The sequence below is a fragment of the Aulonocara stuartgranti genome (assembly GCF_965226115.1).
Source record: "Aulonocara stuartgranti genome assembly, chromosome: 4".
NCBI lineage: Eukaryota > Metazoa > Chordata > Actinopteri > Cichliformes > Cichlidae > Aulonocara > Aulonocara stuartgranti.
In genome coordinates, this window is record NC_138942.1 from 17,356,241 (window position 1) to 17,377,193 (window position 20,953).

The 20,953-nt window shown below is 41.7% G+C and overlaps 1 long non-coding RNA gene across 1 annotated transcript; it reads right to left on the reverse strand.

The window, feature by feature from the left end:
• Positions 1-15,663: 15,663 nt before the first annotated feature.
• On the reverse strand, positions 15,664-17,183 carry LOC309704143. The gene is made up of 3 exons (XR_014276155.1): positions 17,070-17,183; positions 16,632-16,718; positions 15,664-16,053 (listed from the first exon to the last, which is right to left on the reverse strand). It is a non-coding gene; the product is annotated as an uncharacterized lncRNA (long non-coding RNA).
• Positions 17,184-20,953: the final 3,770 nt, after the last annotated feature.

Consider the following 20,953-nt stretch of genomic DNA (forward strand, 5'->3'; position numbering starts at 1 on the left):
GCCTACATAGGGGGTAAATTCAAAATAATACATGATGTGCATACATCCTTTCTTCACAGTCACCTTTGCAGTGCTACTCATTCATTTGATAAACTCTTTACCATAATGGATTATTTTGTAGTGAAGTTATTTTCCTACTGATTTTGCCTTCCCTCAGTCTTGGTTGTCTTTGAGAGCATAATGACAATGAAGTGTAAGGTGATTGGTATGTTTGTTAATTGCCATTTGGTCCCTTGTAAGTTATAAGTGACCTGTATAAACCTCATATTCTATCAGTTGATGGTGTACTGCATCTGGTGCAGCCTCCTGTTGAGCCAGACCAACATGCAGTTGTGAGTAATACTCCACAGATTATATGAGTTTACAGTAGAACAGCAATGTTGTTTATTTCTTTACTGCAGGAAAATAATGAAGAAACATTGACAGCTGTTACAGAGGAGGAAGCAACAGAGACACTTTATGAGGTTTACATCTTTTAATACTTTGTGTACAGGAAACACAGGTGACCAATAAAGCCAGTTGAACAAAAAATCTGTTTATTCTTCTTTCAACATGTTGAGGTGATGGGTCAAAAGAAATGATTGTGACATATGGTGTCTCTGACTGCGCTTCCATCTTGTATGTCCGTGGGAGGGTCAGGATGTTCATGGTTTGGATCACTGCTGTTTGGTTCAGAAGGACAGTGTTCTCCTCTAATTGTGGCAATGTTGTGAAGAATCACACATGCCACAATAATGTCACATGCCCTTTCTGGGGTGACCCTGAGTCTTTGCAGGCACTGGAACCGGGCCTTAAGCATTCCGATAGTCATTTCAACTCTGGCTCTTGTCCTGCAATTTGCCAGATTATATCGCTGCTGTGGGCCCGGTTCAGGGTCAGAGTAAGGGGTAAGCAAATAGGGTAAACATGGATACCCCCTATCACCAAGCAAGTAGCCAGTGAACTCTCCTAAGACAGAAGGATACACTTCAGTTCAAATGTCCCTGAAGCAATTGGTCTTTATATATTTTAAAGTATTTTCAACTCACCATGTCCAAATTTTGTGCTCAGTGTACATTCACGGAATATTTGTGAGTCATGGACAGAGCCTGGCCACTTGGCTTCCACATTTGTGATAATGTTGGCAGCATCATATATGATCTTCACAGTGCAGAGAACACAAATTAGCATCCATTACTATGATGAAATAATTTGTTGGTTTGAAATGCTACAGGGAACTATGTACCTGTACATTAATGCTGTGGAAAGACTTCCTGTTCACATAGTCTCCTTCATTTACTGAAGGAGCAATGATTGGAATGTGAGTACCATCTATACAGCCAATCACGCCTGGGAACCCTGAAAATAAATGTAAAATTTAAGTAGTAGTTCAAGTATCACCACATCATAAATTAAGTTTTGGTCATCCTGATACCTGCAATTTTGTGGCATCCCTCTTTGATGAATCTTGTGGGTCTATGACCGGGGAACACCACAAACGAGTACAGGAGACGTTTCAGTGCAACTGTAACATTCCTGACTGCCCGACAGACGGTAGCCTTGGAAACGTGCTCAGCGTCACCAATATTATACAGAAAGCTCCCGTTTGCAAAAAACCGAAGTGCAATACAAATAATATGTACAGAACTGAGAGCATGTCCGCGATGTGTCACATGCGTAATATATGGCCTGAGGATGTTATCCAAATAAATTATAGATTGTGCTGAGAAACGGTAACGTTCGCACAGAAAATCATCAGGAAATGATAAAATGTCCAAACGCGCTCTGATCACTCTCTCCCGGCGGAGAGCTCTGCGGAGAATTTGGGCTTCACGATCTACTGGCTCTTCAAGGAAGGGACACGCCATGTCTGACACTTCCTACTGTCAGGTTTCCGACAAAGGGGCGGAGACAGTCAGGGTTAGTTATAGTAAACCTGCTAGGGGGCAGGTTAGCTTCACGGCGTGTGTCGTCATAGTGACTCACTCAGGCTTCAGCTGAACTCGCTTTCTGAAACCGAAAACCCAGAGTTTTCGTTAACTCAGGGTATACTTACTCAGTTTTTCCACTAAACCGGCTTCCTGAAACAGGGCCCTGGTCTGTTCATTCTAATTCCGTTGTTTTCAATCAAATTCTATTCATTTCATTGAAATTCCGTTGTTTTCATTCAAATTCTGTTGTTTTCATTCAAATTCCGTCGTTTTCATTCTAATTCAGTCGTTTTCATTCAAATTCCGTCATTTTGATTCAAATTCTGTTGTTTTCATTCAAATTCCATTGTTTTGATTCAAATTCTTTTCTGTTCATTCTAATTTCGTTGTTTTCATTTAAATTCTATTCATTTCATTCTAATTCCGTTATTTTCATTCAAATTCCGTTTTTTGTTTTCATTCAAATTCCGTTGTTTTCAAATTCCGTCGTTTTCATTCTAATTCTGTCGTTTTCATTCTAATTCTGTTGTTTTCATTCAAATTCCATTGTTTGTTCTCAAATTCTGTTGTTTTCATTCAAATTCTGTTGTTTTCATTCAAATTCTGTTGTTTTCATTCAAATTCGGTCGTTTTCATTCAAATTCCATTGTTTGTTCTCAAATTCTGTTGTTTTCATTCAAATTCCGTTGTTTTCATTGTTACACCCCGGCCTAGGCAACCGGCGTGCAACGTATGAAAATAAAAATAAGAAAAAAACCACACGAGAAAAAAAACTAAAGCTCTCCACCAAAATCCCAAAACGAAGGTGTCTCAAACGAAAATATTAACAAACCCATTCACAGCTATTTACAACAGACTATTTATTTACAACAAAACACCAAACTATTTACAACACGGGGGAGATCGCGACCATGACCAACTGACACACAGGGCTTAAATACATAGAAGGAGCAATCAGGGAATGGACCACAGGAGAGAAACACAGCTGGGGCAAATTAGACCTGACGAGACAAGGAAACGTAAACTGAACACACTAAGATAACAGACCTTCAAAGTAAAACAGGAAACACATGACAGTCACGCAAAAACAAAACACTGACAACACCGAAACGTAACATTTCCCCCCACCCAAAAATCAAACATGTAACCCTAAGTGAAATGTTTGATCAAAAGCGGATGAAGGCTGGTGGAGGCTGGAGCGGTCCCCCGGACCCTCCAGCAGGCGACGAAGGCTGGAGCGGTACCCCGGACCCTCCAGCGAAGGCAGACGAAGGCTGGAGCGGTGCCTCGGACCCTCCAGCGAAGACAAACGAAGGCTGAAGCGGTGCCTCGGACCCTCCAGCGAAGGCGGACGAAGGCTGGAGCGGTACCACGGACCCTCCAGCAGACGACAAAGGCTGGGGCGGTCCCACGGACCCTCCCCCCAGCGAAGGCGGATGAAGGCAGACGAAGGCTGGAGTGGTGCCTCGGACCCTCCAGCGAAGACAAACGAAGGCTGAAGCGGTGCCTCGGACCCTCCAGCAAAGACAAACGAAGGCTGAAGCGGTGCCTCGGACCCTCCAGCGAAGACGGATGAAGTCTGGAGCGGTCCCACGGACCCTCCAGCGAAGACAAACGAAGGCTGAAGCGGTGCCTCGGACCCTCCAGCGAAGGCGGACGAAGGCTGGTGCGGTCCCCCCGGACCCTCCAGCAGAGGCAGATGAAGGCTGGAGCAGCCCCTCAGACCCTCCAGCGAAGGCGGATGGCTGAAGCGAAGGCAGATGCAGGCTGGAGCGGTGCCTCGGACCGTGGATCACTGTCTCAAAGTGCTGCCGTGAAAGAATTGGCTTTATTTTTGCCAGCTGCCTGAGGTGAAAGAAGCTAGATTTTACCACGGCCTTAATTTGATTATCAAACTTTAGATCACAGTCCACTTTGACCCCCAGGTTTGTGACAGTTGGCTTAACATACTGTGCCAGGGAATCTACATACACATTGGGGGTCTCAGTGGGGCTACCAAAAACCATCACCTCTGTCTTTTTATCATTGAATTTTAAAAAGTTAACAGACATCCAAGCCTTAATGTCATCGAGACACTGAAGTAATGGCTGTGTAAGGTATCTGCCTTTTTTCTTTAGAGGGACATAGATCTGACAGTCATCAGTATAAAAGTGGAAAGCAATGCCGTGCTTTCTCAGTACAGAACCAAGAGGAAGCAGATATAAAGAGAAGAGGAGGGGGCCTAGAACTGAGGGCTCACCACACAAGAGGGGAGCGGAGGACGACGCATAGTCACCAAGGCTGACACAAAAAGTTCGCCCCGTCAAGTAGGACCTGAACCACTCCAGTGCTGTGCCCCTAATGCCCACCCAGTGCTCCAAACGAGAGAATAAAATGGCATGATCCACGGTATCAAACGCAGCTGTCAAATCTAAAAGCACAAGAACAACACAGTCCCCAGCATCAGTCGCTAAAAATATGTCATTAAAAACTTTTAAAAGGGCTGATTCAGTGCTATGAAAGGGTTTAAAACCAGATTGGAAAACCTCTAAAACATTTTGCTTTTCCAGGATGGCCATTATTTTGTTGTAAACTACCTTTTCAAGAATTTTGGAAAGAAAAGGTAGTTTGGAGATAGGCCTGTAATTTGCAAGAACCATAGGATCAAGAGCAGGTTTTTTAATCAGGGGTTTGACTACTGCATGTTTAAAATCTTTAGGGACAACACCTGACATCAGACTATGGTTTACCAGCTCAAGCACCAAAGGACCAACTGTAGGTAACACCTCTTTTAAAAGTCGAGGAGGGACAGCATCATTTGGAGACCCTGCAGGCTTAAGATGACCAACAGTCTCCTTTAAAAAGGATAGAGTCACAGGCTCAAACCTGTCAAAGACAGCAGAGCAGGAAACAGAGACTGAGAGGTCGTGAGCATGAGGAGAGATTTGAGCCCTTGTGGAGGAGACCTTCTCGATAAAAAGGTGTAAAAAATTTTCACAGGCTTCTGATGAGGGCTCAATACAGTCAGTATATGGTGCATTAAGAACAGAGTTAATAGTATTAAATAAAACACGTGGGTTGTGGCAGTTTGACAAAATAATGTCAGATAAGTGTTTTCTTTTGGCATCTTTTACAGTTCTTTGATATCGACGCCAACAGTCCTTCAGCATCTGGAATGACACTTGTAGTTTGTCCTTTTTCCACTTGCGCTCAGCTCGACGGCAGTCGCGTCTGACAGCTCGGGTCAAGTCGTTCAGCCAGGGCTCAGATTTAGTTTTAGGCAGTCTGGATTTTAATGGAGCCACAGTGTCCAAAGCAGTCCGACAGGTAGAATAAAACCATGAGCTCAGTTCCTCAGTCTGGCTGCATAAAAAATCCGGGATCTTACAGATCTGGTCAAAGACTGTTGAAAAGTGTTCAGCAGTGGAGGAGTTAAAAACACGACAGCGCTGAGCAGCAGCGCGAGTTTTAACTGAGGCACAGGCAAGAGGAACTTCAAACAACACAGGACTGTGGTCAGAAAACACAGCATCACAAATCTCTATGTTAAAAACAGAAAAACCATGAGATAAAACAAGATCAAGCGTGTGTCCACGTTCATGTGTGGGACCTGTCACACATTGCACCAGATTAAACGAATCAATAAGGTTTAAAAAGCCCTTCGCCATGGGCATGTCAGGACAACACACGTGAATATTAAAACTACTTAGTTACTTTTTAAAAACACGATTTACAACCTGAAGAGGTGATAAAGTGATAGATCTTTCAGCCCAATTCTACTTTTTCTACATAATCCATCATACAAAATGTAATCAAATGGAAAAGTCTCTTTTTTTTAACTTGTTTTATCAGTTTTAATCTTTTAACTTTATGCATCAAGCAAAACATTTAATTATATGCAACATTCTCTGAGTTGAATAAATTAGTTTAACATTTAAACCTATTTTCTGCACATTCCAGCACATAAAATAAAATATTTTTTGTGTTTTCACTCACTCTTTCAAACAGATGCAAGTAAAACACAGCAGAAAATAAATAAAGTCAAAGACTCAGCGGTCCTTTTGCTCTATTTTCACCTGTAAAGCAGGAGCAGGGTAGGCGGAGGGTTACCCTGGTGCAGGTGTGCTGCGGTCAGTTGAAGAATCCGCGCGAGTGTCTCTGTGAGTTTCCCATCACGTCGTAGCTACTCTGTGCTTGCTCGGAAGTTTAGGGTTTTTTTTCGCTGTAAAAAGAAGTTTTCTTCCCACGCACGATGGACGCTAATGTTTTTGTCACTTTTTATGGAATCAAACTCAAAGTAAGGTCAGTACTTCCACGCTTTAAACGCTGCACGCTCATACTCTCTCCCGCACTCGATATATTATCCATTGTTGATCTGCACACAGCTGCTGTCACCAACGTCGCACTTGCTTACGTCACTGTCATGACACATTCTCGCAAAAAAAATCACGGTTTTAGTAACGCAGTAACGCAGCGTTCCTACGGGAAAGTAACGGTAATCTAATTACCGATTTTGCAATAGTAATCCCTTACTTTACTCGTTACTTGAAAAAAATAATCAGATTACAGTAACGCGTTACAAGTAACGCGTTACTGCCCATCTCTGCTCACAAAGTCCTTATTGTATTTTGGAGGCCGGTAAACCACCGCACACAACACTGTGTGAGAGCAGCCCAGCTCAAACACAGACAGTTCAAAGCTGGTGAATGACGGGGTTGATAGCTGCTTACATTTAAAATGACTTTTAAAGATCGTAGCTATTCCTCCTCCTCGGCCCAACATACGTGGGGAATTAAAATAGCAGCAATCGCCGGGTAGAAGATCCGAGAAGATGCTGCACTCACCGGCGCTCAGCCACGTCTCGCACACACAAAGAAAATCCAGTCCTCGGGATGTGAAAAAATCCTTCAGGATAAACGTTTTGTTCGCTAGGGACCTAGCATTTACCAGGCCAATCCTGGCGGTAAGCAGCGGATCCCCGTCGCTAGCCGTCCTAGAAGCCCAACACAGAGGCCGCAGGTTCCGCAGATTCACACCACGTCGGCGGGGGCGAGGAGAGCAGGGTTTTCGGGACATCCCATCTAGGCCGATGACAGGTACCAGCCAGGCACAGACAGGTTCCAACGATCGCCGAGAGAAACAGAAGTTTGGCACCACTCCTTGTTTTCTGGACAAGGGCTTAAGAGAATACCTTAAAGAAGCTTTCAGCTTCACCAGGAAGCCAGCCCTTCGACCCCGGCGACGGCACTTTTGCCGGAGTGGTGGATCTGGAACACGGCACAGGTGAGCCGGGATCTCCGATATTAGCGGGGGCAAAGTTTTATGTTCAGCTTGGTTCCACTTTGCCCAGCCTTTGACAGAAGGTCGGAGATCCAGTAGGGTTAGGCGATCATACACCAAGAGAGAGTTGGCATTTATTACAATAGTCAATAAAATCAAAACAAACAAACATAACACTGGCAGTGATAGACGGCAAGCCACACGCACCGGCGCCATCTTGGATCAAGGCTGGTGGAGGCTGGAGCGGTACCCCGGACCCTCCAGCAGGCGACGAAGGCTGGAGCGGTACCCCGGACCCTCCAGCAGAGGCGGATGAAGTCTGGAGCGGTCCCACGGACCCTCCAGCGAAGGCAGACGAAGGCTGGAGCGGTGCCTCGGACCCTCCAGCGAAGACAAACGAAGGCTGAAGCGGTGCCTCGGACCCTCCAGCAAAGACAAACGAAGGCTGAAGCGGTGCCTCGGACCCTCCAGCGAAGACGGATGAAGTCTGGAGCGGTCCCACGGACCCTCCAGCGAAGACAAACGAAGGCTGAAGCGGTGCCTCGGATCCTCCAGCGAAGGCGGACGAAGGCTGGAGCGGTCCCACGGACCCTCCAGCAGACGACAAAGGCTGGGGCGGTCCCACGGACCCTCCCCCCAGCGAAGGCGGATGAAGGCAGACGAAGCTGATGGAGGCTGGAGCGGTCCCACGGACCCTCCAGCAGACGACGAAGGCTGGTGCGGTCCCCCCGGACCCTCCAGCAGAGGCAGATGCAGGCTGGAGCGGTGCCTCGGACCCTCCAGCGAAGGCGGACGAAGGCTGGAGCGGTCCCTCGGACCCTCCAGCAGACGACAAAGGCTGGGGCGGTCCTCGGACCCCCCAGCGAAGGCAATCCCGGACGAGCCCCCATATGTTACACCCCGGCCTAGGCAACCGGCGTGCAACGTATGAAAATAAAAATAAGAAAAAAACCACACGAGAAAAAAAACTAAAGCTCTCCACCAAAATCCCAAAACGAAGGTGTCTCAAACGAAAATATTAACAAACCCATTCACAGCTATTTACAACAGACTATTTATTTACAACAAAACACCAAACTATTTACAACACAGGGGAGATCGCGACCATGACCAACTGACACACAGGGCTTAAATACATAGAAGGAGCAATCAGGGAATGGACCACAGGAGAGAAACACAGCTGGGGCAAATTAGACCTGACGAGACAAGGAAACGTAAACTGAACACACTAAGATAACAGACCTTCAAAGTAAAACAGGAAACACATGACAGTCACGCAAAAACAAAACACTGACAACACCGAAACGTAACATCATTCAAATTCGGTCGTTTTCATTCAAATTCCATTGTTTGTTCTCAAATTCTGTTGTTTTCATTCAAATTCCGTCGTTTTCATTCAAATTCCGTCATTTTGATTCAAATTCTGTTGTTTTCATTCAAATTCTTTTCTGTTCATTCAAATTCCATTGTTTTGATTCAAATTCTGTTCTGTTCATTCTAATTCCGTTGTTTTCATTCAAATTCCGTTGTTTTCAAATTCCGTTGTTTTCAAATTCCGTTGTTTTCATTCTAATTCCGTCATTTTCATTCAAATATTGTTGTTTTCATGTTAATTCTGTTGTTTTCATTCAAATTCTGGGGCCTGTTCTTCGTACCTCGCTAAGTAAGTTAGCTGGATTAGATTGTTGACGATTTCGCGTGATCCTGGATCGTTCGGTTCCCCGAAGCTCATCCGGGACTTGCTGTCATAGCAACAGAGCCGTAAGCGTAAACCTGCTCGGGAGCAGGTTTACTTTATGTAAACAGGATTAGATCGCGGCCACGCAGGTATGTCTGCTTCATTTATACGAAAGCAACAGCGATATTTTACCACTGTTTCACCATAAATAAATAACATCAATGTAACTAAAGATAATGCAGCACCTGATCCTTTTATTGATGTCACACAGATACATACAGGTCATTTCCTAAAAAAGGGAAATGAACTATTAACATTCTATTACATGTATGTGATTATTACAGATGTAATTCATATTTCAGAGTAGTAATTGTAAATTACTTCGTGTAATCAAGATGAGAGACCATGGCTATAAAAGCGAAGGTGGATTTGGGAAGCCTGTCGCAGCCATGTCCTGTCCGTATACGCGACCAACCCATTGCGGAAGGTGCAAGATTGATAAGGAGAGTCCTCAGAATTCAGCGTATATTGCGGGATAGACAGGATTCTTTAGCTCAGCGCGACAGTGTGCTCATAGAGAGATATCGATATTCCCGTGAGGGTATTATTTACTTAACCAACTTGTTGACGAGGGGGTGCAGGACCACCACCTGTCTTTTTTTCCTCTGCCCTTTTCTTGGTTGCTGTTATGAACAAACTAACAGAGTATTACAGGCCAGTATTACCTTGCCAAGAGACGCAAAGCAATCTAAGAGATAAATATTACCATTCTGTAGAATACTCCTGTATTCCACTTTTACTTGTTCCCATGTTCTTGTGGGTCCTGTTGTGGCTCTAATGTGAAAGGGGATATAATATAACATATTATAATATAATATAATGCCATATGATATTGGACAATATAGTGTCATATGATAGATCTACCCTACCGCCTACTGGTGTTGGCCAGAGGGGCCGATGGCGCGATATGGCAGCCTGGCTACAACCGTAGCTGCCTCCACCAGTGTGTGAATGTGGGAGTGAATGAATAGTGGTATCGTAAAACGCTTTGGGTGCCTTGGAAAGCGCTATATAAATCCAATCCATTATTATTATTATTATTAAATTACCTACGAGTTTGATTTGTCAGCAACTTTCTGCCAGCCCTCTCTCCTTGCTTTTGCAGCCTTTGCAGTGTTCTCTTGCGTTTTAATTAAACTCTGAAACTCCTGAAATCCCTCACTCATGAGTTCTTGCTCTGCTGCCGGAAAATACCGAGCACGCCCCTTCGACATTTTCGCCGACCAATCAGCGGGTTGCCAATCAATGTTTCTACTATCGATGCGTAGCCCCTTTTACGACACCCAGTGATGTCACATTCCTGCGTCCAGCTGTACTAATCGTCAACAGCAGGTGTGTTCGGGGAACCGGATTAGCGAGCTCACAGTTAGCGCGATGGTTTGGTCTTGGATGTGTCATTTGATCTTGGATGTAGTAAGCGACGTACGAAGAACAGGCCCCAGTTGTTTTCATTCAAATTCCATTGTTTGTTCTCAAATTCCGTCGTTTTCATTCTAATTCCGTCGTTTTCATTCAAATTCTGTTGTTTTCATGTTAATTCTGTTGTTTTCATTCAAATTCTGTTGTTTTCATTCAAATTCCATTGTTTGTTCTCAGATTCCGTCATTTTCATTCAAATTCCATTGTTTGTTCTCAAATTCCGTTGTTTTCAAATTCCGTTGTTTTCAAATTCCGTTGTTTTCATTCTAATTCCGTCGTTTTCATTCTAATTCCGTCGTTTTCATTCAAATTCTGTTGTTTTCATTCAAATTCCATTGTTTGTTCTCAAATTCTGTTGTTTTCATTGTAATTCTGTTGTTTTCTTGCAAATTCTTTTGTTTTTGATCAATTTCCGTTGTTTTCATTCTAATTCTATTCATTTCATTCTAATTCCGTTGTTTTCATTCAAATGCTGTTGTTTTCATTATAATTCTACTCTTTTTATTCAAATTCTATTGTTTGTTTTAGAATTCTGTTGCTTTCATTCAGTGGCGTGTCTAGAAAATTTTTGTTGGGGGGGCCAGGTAGGGGCACAGATTTGGAGAAGGGTGGCAGATGTAATTGGCAGATAATGTTTAAAAAAAATTCTACCAACCGTTAACCACAATTCAATAATCCTATAAACCTAATAACCGAATGCGCTTTTAACTCTTATTAGAATGAGATTTTAACCACTATGGTGCACAGTTTTTAGATACTGCGTTGATAAAGTACAAGAGATACAATCAGTGCTTTGTCAGTGTTTACTCAGCATTCAAGGACAGCAATATTTGCATAGTATTTTTACTGACATATAGTGCACATATGTTTTGGGCAAAAACATTTTTGAATATTAAAATATGAACATTTGTAACAAACAATTGACAAATTAGCCAGTTCCAATGTAAAACTTTATCTGCCTGTTAAAAAAAGAAGATAATCTTCTCACAAACTGGTGTTTGATTTTGAAACAGGAAGAAAGTGGGGAAACAACTGAAAAGACTAACATTTGAATAAAACCTGAAAGGAAGTAAATACTTTCTATGCTGCCTTGTGGTAAACTTTGGTAATATTGATCAAGAACAACACTGGCTGATGATGAAATACAGTCAGCTGGCATGGTGACACTGCCAGTATCCGATTGTTCAGTCTGACGTCACTAGCCGTGTCTGGGTCTAAACTCCGCTGCAGGTCCATATATCAAAAGATCACTATGGCATTACTGAGAGTTGAAAAACTGTCTAAAGTCTTTCATCTTTAATAAAATGATCAGCGTTCTGCTCTACCAGGTGTAACAATTGAGTTTAACATCCAGCCATCCATGAAAACGGAATTTATGACATTTAACGGAGTTAGAAGTTAGCAGGGAGTTAGCTCGCTAGCTTCTATCTAAATAATGTTAAGGTTCAAAATTGAGGAGGGAGAGTACAAACCACTCTTGGTCCAGAAGCTCTTTGGTCAAACAATGATTTTAATGAACACACGTGTGGGAAGACACTCTGTACGCAGACAGCCAGTAGTCCTCGACTTAATCAAAGCATGAACAGATATTTTATAGCATCAGGGTTTGATTTACTGACGCCCCTTCATGCGTCACAGATACATTTTATACATAGATCAGATCAACACCACCATGGCTTTTAAGACAGAACATCATCTTCTATTTTTATGGCTGGCCCTTCCTGTCTACCTTTCAGTTCTTGTCTTGTTCCTCTTTCTTGCCGAGACAACAAGGAACGGTTCCTCTTTTACCGAGACACTTTTGCAGTTACAGCCAGACATGAGTAACCTCTTCTCTAACTAATGTGTGTGTGTGTGTGTGTTGACCTCACATGCTCTTTGTGTCACCTCTTCACCTACTGTCTGTGTCTCGTCCTCAAATGCTCTTTCTCAATTCACCTGTTGCACTTCTGACCTTTTACCAGACCAGAAGCTCACTGAGACTATGTGTATGTCTTCTACTAAATAAATGTTTTAACCAAGAACCTCTACTAAAACCTTAATATAAAATGATCTGATATATAAGTGTTTTGTAAGCATGTATTGCAATTCCTTCTATGTTCTAGTTTTCCCTCAGCATGGATCATCTAGACACTCTCACTAGATGAAGCTTAAGACCTTTAAAGAACCTGAACATCAACTCAAATAAGCACAGATATGCAATATGTATAAAATAGTTATAACTGCACCTGGAATACAAAGTTAATTTAATACCTGTATGCATAAAACCTTAAAGCCTTCTTAAAGCTATCTGTTACATTGTTAAAGCCTCGTCTTAGCCTGCTGCTCAAAATAACTTCCTGCTTTCACTTCTGCATACAACTTCCTGTCAGCCTGCAACTCAGTCTTTCTGAAAGAGACACTGTTTAACCCCTGAATGCAATATAAACTCCAGATTATATTATTAATGCAATGGTAATGATGACAATTATTTAACAATAGCAGTAAAATAATTTCCCTGCTCCACACTCCCTCTCTCGACCTCTGGAACACCAGAGGTCGCAATACATTGTGTCCTCGCTCAGACCCTCTCTAGCCGTCCTCTGGCTCAACCAGCTCCCATTCGAGAACACTCCATGTGTAAGCTTAGGTTTTCTCGGTCCCTCTCTGCAGGCCTCGAGATCTCCAGGATCCTCGCCCCTCCTGTGGACGCCGAGATCGATCTTCTGCAAAGGAAACAAAACACCTTTTCCTGCATCTCCCTAACTTATCCTATTTGGGATTCTTTAATCAAAAGCATGATCCTAATTATGCTCTTAACTTATTGACTTGTATTTATGTATATTCTTCAACGTTCCTCATCACTTTAAAACTCTTTAAGCCCTGCTTTCACGTCCGGTTGCTCGCTCTATTTTTCCCTTATCTGATCATCAACATCCTGTGCACAAATTGTCGCTGCTGCAAGTTCCTCTACTCTAAAAGATCCAAAAGAAAACAACCATTCTAATCAATTAAGTTTAAGCATATAAGCAATTACTCCTGTATACATTTCATCATAGCTAAATGCTGCCTTGAAACAACTCCTATGTGTTAACTTCATTTTAACCTCACATTTCCTATGTTATAACCCGTTTTTGGTATAGCCTTTTTATTTCATTTGCTCCCTTTAATGTAACAATACCTTCTAGTCACCGCATTCACACACCTAAAGTGTGACCAGAGTTGAGGAATCAAAAAGAGCAAGTAAAAAACAAACAAAAATTGAAACCTCCATTAATTCTCACCGCACACACAAGAAATTAAAAATAAAACACACCAGCAACTAATGCTGGAGAAAAGTTACTACTGAAAGTGATTTGTTAGTCTTAAGTATATACAGTGCACTCAATATATTTATATATCTGCATCCAAACTCAGTCAATTACTATACATCCACTACGGCAACTCAAAACTTTATTTATAGTCCTCTAATAAACATAAATGGCATTTTAAACACACACTCAGCAATGTTTGCAGCAGTATTTGTAAAACCAACCGTGGTTTAAACAGTTCACTGCTTACTCATTTGCATTTTCACTCACACACACACCGTCTGAAAATAGCTCCAGCATTGCCTCAGACTCCTTTCACACAGAGATCTATTATTTTATATTCACAAAGACGTCTTATATTTACAACTGCACAGATTTTATGCCTTTTAACACCTACCGAATTTCGAAAAATTTAAGTTAACGGTCTAACCGATAAAAGTCCAACTTTTTTGTAATCAATTAACCAGTATCTGTCCAACAGTTTCTGGCCTCATCTCTAAAGTCCCTAACACAATTTAAAAGTGTCCAACACCCAAGGTCCAATCTTTGCTGCCCAAAAAAGCGCAGATACCGTTCCAAACGGTAAGGAGACTCTAACTCCTAGCTATTTTGGAGGTTCCCAAGTTCTCCCCGGTTGCCAACCGTACTAACCCTATTCGCCGATAGGTCAGGGCCAAGCGTCCTTGGCCGGGAGGGAGCATTACCTCCGAGAACTGCGCTTCCTACCAGTCCAACTGGCGTTCTTGAGTAATTTATAATACTTTGAAACAACAGTAAAACACCCAACAAAGTGTAAGACTGAAGCAGGTCCAACCTTATAACCAAAAAATAACCAAATTCCCTAAGATACTAAAAACATTGAGCAGTCCAACTGCTTTTCCTTTTAGCGGTCCAACCGCATTCAATCATTACCAGCAGTCCAACTGCTTTTCCTTTTAGCGGTCCAACCGCATTCAATCATTACCAGCAGTCCAACTGCTTTTAAATCCTCAGTACTGTCATGAGATTCTCATCAAAATCAAAGCAGACATTTACCGGCAACTTTTACTGAATAGACATTTAATTTTATCATCCAATTCAGCACACTTCGGATAAAATCAACAGGCCTGTGCCTACCTCTTTTTAAAGGCGCCTGCAACTCAGTCTTTCTGAAAGAGACACTGTTTAACCCCTGAATGCAATATAAACTCCAGATTATATTATTAATGCAATGGTAATGATGACAATTATTTAACAATAGCAGTAAAATAATTTCCCTGCTCCACAATACAATATAGCATGTCCTGACTGCATGGTTTTGGAAACAAATTAAAACGTACAGCTCTGCTGTCACTTCCAGCATAAACGAAGACAGAAAACTAAACAGCAGTGATGTTTGTAGGGTTACTGAAGTTTGGCTAGCTGGTATATAATGATGTGCTACGTGACCGCTAGCGACACAGCTATGTTAGCATAATATAAACAAGCTAACTTTTTTTCCACTCGATAAAAGTTAACGTGAGTGTTCTCGGTGGTCAGGAACAAATGTAATCGCATGGCAGGATGCTGTAAAAGGACCAAACTTCAGCCAGGAGAACAACTGAGATAATCCATCCACAATACGAGGTTAGTCATTCATATACTGCTGCATGGGCTGGGCTGTAGTTACATCCTAAGGTTTTAAAAACTGAGCTTAAATAAATGATTAGTGGTAATAAAAGCCGAGGGAGGTCAACAGGGATCACTGACTGTTTTAGGAGCTTTTTGAGATCAAATAGAAGAAAATACATAACATTAAACATGTTAACAACACAAAAGCCATATTAAACGCAGACTACTTTAGGCCCGGAAGTAGGATTCGTCGCGTCATCACTGAACAACCGGATTAACCTGCAGGGCTGGACTGGGACAGAAAATCGGGCATTTTGACTACAGACCGGCCCACCAGGTATTAAAGCCATAAAGACTTTGACTGAAAACAAATGCTGTTGTGACAGTGATGTACACTGTCTTGTTGGTATATGTATGATTTCTATACATTTTACGTCAGATAAAAAACTTTGGTTGTAAGATTTAGATAATTATTTAATAAAAGCTAGGTATTTTAAATGAGAATAAGAAAGAAAAGTATTTCTTTGTGCCCCACCTTTCCCTGTTAATGCCCTACCTGGCCCCCTGGCAACACTTTGCTAGACCCGCCCCTGCACAGTTACCAGCTGTCAGCTACATAAAAAAGGATCATGGTGTTATTTGTCTCTCAGAAACAGTTCATAACTTTCCTTCAACTCATTCATGTGACCTAAAAGGTAAACCTGTTTCTCCATCACCTGTTCAGCTCTGATGATTCAGTAAGGACATCTCCTGGTTTCATCTTCATGTTTCCCTCTCACCACATAACCAAACCGATATCATGACCAGCAGGTTTTACAGCTGTGGCTCCAGCAAACATCAGCTGATACTAGAAATTAATATTAAATAAATTCTAACAACAGCTGATCAAGCTTAAACGTGCTGCTGTTGTTTAGCGCAACATCTGCTGGTTTCCTCTTTCTGGCGCAAAGTGGGCGATAAATAAACAAGAGAGAAAAGCCAATCAGCTGATCATTGATCAGTTTCATGATTGAAGTAGCAACAGGAGAGGCAGGGGGAGAGAATGAGAGAAGAAGAGGCAGCTGTGCAGCGTAACGACAGAATAACTCCAGCTTTGTGTCTTTTTTTCATTATAGCGAAAGTCCGGGAAAAACTGTGTTCCTTCTCAGCTCAATACGAAACGTGTAATATTTTCTCTGAATGAGGGACCATTCCATTTTTTTAAGGAGCCGTTGGCAACTCTACTAACTAACCTTATGAATAAAATAAAGTTCACTATCAGTAACATCATAGCACCCACCCAACTGTATAAAAACTCTGTCAAGCTGGCTAGAACGCAGTACGAGTTATTGCAACTGAGGGTAAAAAGTCAGCACAACGAAAATAAACTCCACCTAAACTTGGTTTATATCTGACCCAGATAGACTGCAGGTCATAACTTCTTACCTGAAGTTCAGTTCACCTGACACTCGGACTGGTGGCTGCCTCGGGGCTCTCCTCCTGCCTCCCCTTCCCTCATCCACCTGCTGGCCTCTGTGGAAGCCCCGCCATAGCCACCACCAAACAACTGAGTTATTTTTACACATCGACCTGCATCTGGCCAATCCACCACCTCTCATTGTTCATGCCATTACAAAAAAAAATAAAAAATAAGTCACCGATGGCCAGTCCAGCTATGTTAACCTGCAACCAAATCTGCAGCTCCATACAGCAATGTTACGACTTAGATTATATCTTATAACTCATAACTCTTATGTTAGCTCCCCTCAGTAGCATACTGTCTGAAATATTCGACGGCTGCAATAATTCTTTAAGTGTTATTTTTTCTTTGGTATTCTAATTTCACCGAAGTTTACTAAACTCAACAAACTTAATATTACTTACCGGGACATTTATTCTGTCCTCATTTTCTTTCACCGAAAAATTGTTTCCTGCAGTGCCGTCTTTCGTGCTTGGCTCTCCTACCTTTGCTAACGTGATGGGCATAGCGCAGAAGCCGATGCTGCATTCACTTACTCTCGGATATCTGAGCTTCACCGTGAAAACATAATCGTACATTTGATATTTGATTGAATTTTATTGTTTTGCCTTTGGGGTGGCACCTGTGGTGGCCAGTCTGGTTGGGGGGTGGCCTGTGCCCCCCCAGGCCACCCCGCTGGACACGCCACTGCTTTCATTCAAATTCTGTTCTGTACATTCTAATTCCGTTGTTTTCATTTTAATTCTTTTGTTTGTTTTAAACTTCCATTGTTTTCATTCAAATTCTGTTGTTTTCGATCAAATTCTGTCGTTTTCATTCAAATTCTGTCGTTTTCATTCAAATTCTGTTGTTTTCATGTTAATTCCGTTGTTTTCATTCAAATTCCATTCAAATTCCATTGTTTGTTTTAAGCAGTGACCTCCATGAAAACATATTACCAGTGTGTGCCAGTCAACATCATCTCAATGCAGTACAGAAAGAATGAAGCTGCAATGTTTGGGAGAGGACAGCAGGGGTCTCTGCAAGCCTAAACTTTCTTCTAGGCCCTTTGTGACATACCTGCTTTTCATACACATAAAAGAACTCATTCTCACGTCTGACACAAAGAAGTTCGAGGAGCGTGTTGTCACTTCTTATATCCTTGAGCTTTTGTGTTATTTTCTCTTGAAGTTGTGATTACGCTTGACGTGTCCTTCTGCTTTAACGTCATCATCCCTCTCCACTTCAGTGAAGCAAAGTTTCTGTACAGCAAGCACACTCAGAAATAAAAGGCTGTTTAACCATTATTGGAAATGTGATGATGAAAAAACAGAGACATTTGTGTCAGCTTAGTAGATGAGAAAAATAAAAAGGGCCTGCACTGATTATTACTGGGAATTTAATATTGGATTGTTTAATCAATCCCTTAAAAAGCACGGAAGCAGTTACAGATGAACTCTTTTGTTTTAAATATCCATATGTATAAAACAGTAGGTAGATGAACCTGATACTTCCACACATTACAGACTCATTGCCACATAAAAGGCACGTCTAATTGTATAAAAAGAGATAGATGTGGGTTGAAAAGATGAGAGGCCAGAGATGATCGATACTCCTGAATATATGTAGATATAAACATATCAATCATATCGATCATGTAGGTGTGTAAGCACTGAAAAACTGAAAACTGAAATAAAAGCTCTGACTGACAGGTCCAACACAGGATGCCCCGCCCACGCACACAGGCAAAGGAACACACAGGCATACACAACACACACATACACACGCCCAGCGGGAGTTCTGTAATCTCTTAATCTCTCCAGTGCGAATCGGGGTGGTTATGTCGTGTAGAAGAGAAAGTAGAGCTGTTTGAGGGAAGGTGTGTGTGTGTGTGTGTGTGTGTGTGTGTGTGTGTGTGTGTGTGTGTGTGTGAGAGAGAGAGAACAGCTTTGATAAGAGGAAAGTGCGCATGTGTATGAGGGACACATGTGTGTGTTTGTGCTGTGGGTTTTTGCTTAAAGGCTTGCTTGGCTGACAGGCCTTCAGACAAAACTCAATAAACTGAGTAAAAAGCAGAAATGAAATTTTTTACAATGTACTTCTATCTCTTTAAAGCAAACAATTACAAAGTTCAACGATGCAGCAATTTCAAGCAATGCAAACAAAACTGTATCAAAATAACAAAAGTAAAAGTGAAAAAATGCTAGAACCTTGTAATTAGTAGCTTTTGTGCTTTGGCTGCATTTTATTTATTTGGACAAATAAATCAAATCTAGCTGCTTCATGACTGTTTAATAAGTACAGACAACGCGCTACAGGTGTAACAGGAGTCATGCCTGTTACAGTGCTGTGCAAAAGTCTTGACCCCTCCTTTTCTTAATATGTTGCTCAGAAAATGTGATATAGGTTCACCTATTTAGTGAAAGATGCATCAACTTACATACATACAGGTATGTTTTTATTACATTGGCAGTGTGTTTGGGATCATTGCCATGCTGAAAATGAAGCTGTTGCCAATCAAATGCTTTCCAGATGGTGCTGTATGGTCGATCAAAATCTGATGTTACTTTTTTGCTTTTATAATTCCATAAATTTTGAAAGGATCCCCAGTATCACTGGCTAAAATGCAGCCCCAAACCATGACAGAGCTTCCCTCGTTTTACAGATGACTGTAGACCCTCACTGTTATACCTCTCTCTTGTCCTTCTATCTACATAATGTCAGAGGTGTGAACCAAAATTTTAAGATTTGGTTTCATTACTCCTGTTGCCACTGATTTTCAGTCTACTTTGTCCCTAATTTAGTACAACTCTTAGCACTTACGGCTCATAGCTTTTCCTGGTGCAAAAATACTATTTTATGCCCATCACTCTGTGTTATCTGTGGCATTTATGTAGATTTAAATAAAGAAATTGGAACAAATCAAGTTGTCTGTCATGTGTAGACACAACACTTCCCTTGATTTTATTACCATCATTTTTATACTTCAGTGATTCATAGATCAGTGTTCTGATGAAAATAGTCAGATATGAGGATTAGACTGAAAATGGTTGTAAATGCAACTGATGTCCTCTTGTAATTTACAGTTTACAAGAAGTGCACACTACGTACACTATGTACGTCAGCTCAGCTGGCAGTCAAACAGCACACAGACCTGCAAGACGTAATACAAATGTGAAACACAGAGCTGGAGCAAGAGACTATGATGGAGATGTTAGGTGGTCACTGTTTGTTTTCTATAAAGTTCCAGCCTCACATGCTGCATGCTGTTATAAGCTTGGGCCTGCAAACCTACTGAATAAAGTTTAAAACTGAGAAATGCCCCAAGCAAGAAAGTACAGACAGGAGGGTGGGATCTCTGCAGATAAACACACCTCCATCCACCTTCAGGCATGAATTTTTTAAGAATCTATAGATTTTTTTTCTTTATTTAGTTTTTAGGAAACCCCTGCCTTTTATTCCTTTAATAGCCAAAGCACTGCCTGTACACGACATCAACATCAAAACAATTAACATACACTGTATCTAAGAGCATCTACGTATGTGGGAAGATAGTCCATTTCAGAGTTCACTTAATTCCATCTGGACTCCTCACTTTTGAATAATGTAGAGCATCTTATTACTTCATTAAGTATTTCATTGGCTGATCTCACAGGGCAGAGACATATTTAGCTTTAGCTTTATTATTCAGGATGCACACTCTGTAAGCAGATATGGCTCTGAGTGTGCCCCCCTTGTCTGTCTATGCATGTTTGATAGAGATGCAGAGAGACCTCACCTAAATCTTAGCTGCAGGTGATGAGATGCCAAAATAATGGCTCTTCCTTGTCTTACTTGTGCACAAAATCGCTTCACTTAGGAGGATGCCTTATTTATGAAATAAGGGAACGTTACACCGTGGGTGGACGGCTTGCTGCCTCAGTCAGTTTGGATAGCAAGGGGGAATTTGAAGATAGGATGAAAAAGGATCATGTCATCGTCATAAAGGAAAATGAATGAAACACGTCCCTCTGCTCAAATATGTCCAAAAAGAGCAGCTAGCCTCCACACAGTCCCACTGCTTAGATTTAAACAAATCACCCACATGATGGAGGGATTTCTTTTGTATGTGTGTGTGTGTGAAGGAGGACAAATTTGTGGATCATCATTTTAAACTCAATTTTCCCAAGTTTGCCCAAATAGCCCATATTGAAGTAATTACTTCTAATCAGTTGTGTAACACCATGTAAATCTGTCTAAACTCATTTTCCGCATTCAAATGAGGAAAACAATGTTTGCCTCTGAGTTGTTAAAAATCAAGTCAAGTGTT